The sequence below is a fragment of the Passer montanus genome, unplaced genomic scaffold, assembly GCF_014805655.1.
Source record: "Passer montanus isolate IOZ18808 unplaced genomic scaffold, ASM1480565v1 scaffold753, whole genome shotgun sequence".
Classification (NCBI taxonomy): domain Eukaryota; kingdom Metazoa; phylum Chordata; class Aves; order Passeriformes; family Passeridae; genus Passer; species Passer montanus.
In genome coordinates, this window is record NW_024372736.1 from 1 (window position 1) to 3424 (window position 3424).

At 32.4% G+C, this 3424-nt stretch overlaps 1 protein-coding gene across 1 annotated transcript in view; it reads left to right on the top strand.

Moving 5' to 3' along the window:
* Positions 1–2235: 2235 nt before the first annotated feature.
* The window catches only part of LOC120512582 (calmodulin-regulated spectrin-associated protein 3-like), a gene marked incomplete at its 3' end in the record, with an annotated part of 8363 nt that continues 7174 nt past the window's right edge, over positions 2236–3424 (top strand). The window contains exon 1 of the mRNA XM_039731044.1: positions 2236–2391. The remainder of the gene's footprint in view (positions 2392–3424) is intronic.

Consider the following 3424-nt stretch of genomic DNA (forward strand, 5'->3'; position numbering starts at 1 on the left):
AAAATTCCCAAAAAATTCTCAAAAAAATACTAAAAAATTTGAAAAAAATCTCAAAAAAATCCCTAAAAATCCCCAAAAATTACCAAAATATCTCCCAAAAATCATTCAAAAATCCTAAAAAAATCCTAAAAAAATCTGAAAAAAGTCTCAAAAAAATCCAAAAAAATCACCTAAAAATCACCAAAAATTCCTTTAAAATCCTAAAAAAATCTTAAAAAATCTCCAAAAATTCTCAAAAAAAATCCCAAAAAATCTCCAAAAAATCTCAAAAAAATCCTAAAAAATCACCCAAAAATCCCCAAAAATCCAAAAAAAAAATCCTAAAAAAATCTGAAAAAAAATCAAAAAATTCACAAAAAATTCTCAAAAAATCCTTAAAAAATCCCCCCAAAATCCCCAAAAAATCACCAAAATATCTCCCAAAAATCACGAAAAAATCACCAAAAAATCCCTTTAAAAATCATTAAAAATCCTAAAAAAATCCCATTTTTCTCCCCCTTTTCTCTCTGCTCCCCCTGGGTGTCGGGACTCGCTCGGTGCCATTTGGGGACCCCTCCCCAGCCCAGGGACCCCTCCCCAAATGGGCCCCCTGCTGACCCTGTCCCTCTTCTCAGTGTTCCTTGGCTCTGGCACAAAATCCCCATTTTTTACCCCAAAATTCCCTAAAAAATCCCTAAAAAATCCTCAAAATATCTTTTAAAAATCCTCTGATAAATCCCCAAAAAATTTTTTAAAAATCCCAAAAATCACCATAAAAAAGGCAAAAAAAATCCACCAAAAATCCCCCCAAAAATAAAAAAAAATCCTCAAAAAATCCTAAAAAATTTGAAAAAACCCCAAATGGGCCCCCTGCTGACCCCCCCTCTTTTCTCAGTGTTCCTTGGCTCTGGCACAAAATCCCCATTTTTTACCCCAAAATTCCCTAAAAAATCCCTAAAAAATCCTCAAAATATCTTTTAAAAATCCTCTGATAAATCCCCAAAAAATTTTTTAAAAATCCCAAAAATCACCATAAAAAAGGCAAAAAAAATCCACCAAAAATCCCCCCAAAAATAAAAAAAAATCCTCAAAAAATCCTAAAAAATTTGAAAAAAATTCCAAAAAAATTCTCCAAAAATCCTAAAAAAATCACCTAAAAATCCCCCAAAAATAACCAAAAAATCCTCAAAAATCATTCAAAAACCCCTAAAAAAATCCTAAAAAATCTGAAAAAATTCTGCAAAAAATCCTAAAAATATCCCCAAAAAATTCCCAAAAATCACCCAAAAATCCTAAAAAAAACCTAAAAAAATCTGAATAAAATCTCCAAAAATTCTCAAAAAAATCCTAAAAAAATCCCCAAAAATCCCCCCAAAAATCACCAAAAAATTCCCAAAAATCACGAAAAAAATCACCAAAAAATCCCCAAAAAATCAAATTTCTCTCTCCAAAAAATCCCGTTTCTCCCCCCAAAAAGTTCTCATTTCCCCCCTGTCTCTGCTGGGTGTCGGGACTCGCTCGGTGCCATTTGGGGACCCCTCCCCAGCCCGGGGACCCCTCCCCAAATGGGCCCCCCTGCTGACCCCCCTCTTTTCTCAGTGTCCCTTGGCTCCGGCCCAAAATCCCCATTTTTTTACCCCAAAATTCCCTAAAAAATCCACAAAATATATTTCAAAAATCCTCTGATAAATCCCCAAAAATTTTTTTAAAAAATCCCAAAAATCACCAGAAAAAAGGCAAAATATCCACAAAAAATCCCCTCCAAAATCCCAAAAAAGCCTAAAAAATCCTCAAAAATCACCCAAAAATTTGAAAAAAATTGAAAAAAATTTGAAAAAAATCCTCAAAAATTTCTCCAAAAAATCCTAAAAAAATCACCTAAAAATCCCCCAAAATTACCAAAAATCACTCAAAAATCCTAAAAAAAATCCTCAAAAAATTTGAAAAAAATCTCCAAAAATTCTCAAAAAAAATCCTAAAAAATCCCCAAAAATCCACAAAAAAATCACCCAAAAATCCCAAAATAATCCTAAAAAATCTGAAAAAATTCTGCAAAAAATCCTAAAAAAATCTCCAAAAAATGCCCAAAAATCACCCAAAAATCCTAAAAAAAATCCTAAAAAAATCTGAATAAAATCTCCAAAAATTCTCAAAAAAATCCTAAAAAAATTCCCAAAAATCACGAAAAAAATCACCAAAAAATCCCCAAAAAATCAAATTTCTCTCTCCAAAAAATCCCGTTTCTCCCCCCAAAAAGTTCTCATTTCCCCCCTGTCTCTGCTGGGTGTCGGGACTCGCTCGGTGCCATTTGGGGACCCCTCCCCAGCCCGGGGACCCCTCCCCAAATGGGCCCCCCGCTGACCCCCCCTCTTTTCTCAGTGTCCCACCCGCTGGTACTGGAAGTTGGTGCCCGTAAGTGGGGGCTCGGCTCTGGCCCAAAATCCCCATTTTTTACCCCAAAATCCCCTAAAAAATCCTTCCCCGCCTGCTCGAAGCCATCCCAAATTTTTGGGGGTTGAAAATGCCCCCAAGAATTTGTCAGGAATGGGAATTCAGGGTCGGAATTCGGAGGTTTGAGGGATGGGAAAAGGAAAAAAATGGGAAAAATTGGAAAAAAATTGGAGTAAAAATGGGAAAAAATTGGGGAAAAAATGGGAAAAATGGGAAAAAATTGGAGTAAAAATTGGAATAAAATTGGGAAAAAATTGGAATAAAATTGGGAAAAAATTGGAATAAAATTGGGAAAAAATTGGAATAAAATTGGGAAAAAATTGGAATAAAATTGGGAAAAAATTGGAATAAAATTGGGAAAAAATTGGAATAAAATTGGGAAAAAATTGGAATAAAATTGGGAAAAAATTGGAATAAAATTGGGAAAAAATTGGAATAAAATTGGGAAAAAATTGGAATAAAATTGGGAAAAAATTGGAATAAAATTGGGAAAAAATTGGAATAAAATTGGGAAAAAATTGGAATAAAATTGGGAAAAAATTGGAATAAAATTGGGAAAAAATTGGAATAAAATTGGGAAAAAATTGGAATAAAATTGGGAAAAAATTGGAATAAAATTGGGAAAAAATTGGAATAAAATTGGGAAAAAATTGGAATAAAATTGGGAAAAAATTGGAATAAAATTGGGAAAAAATTGGAATAAAATTAGAAAAAAATGGGAAAAATTGGAGTAAAAATTGGAGTAAAATTGGGAAAAAATGGGAAAAAATTGGAATAAAATTGGGAAAAAATTGGGAAAAATTGGAATAAAATTGGGAAAAAATTGGGAAAAATTGGAATAAAATTGGGAAAAAATTGGAATAAAATTAGAAAAAAATGGGAAAAAATTGGAGTAAAAATTGGAGTAAAATTGGGAAAAAATGGGAAAAAATTGGAATAAAATTGGGGAAAAAATGGGAAAAATTGGAATAAAATTAGAAAAAAATGGGAAAAA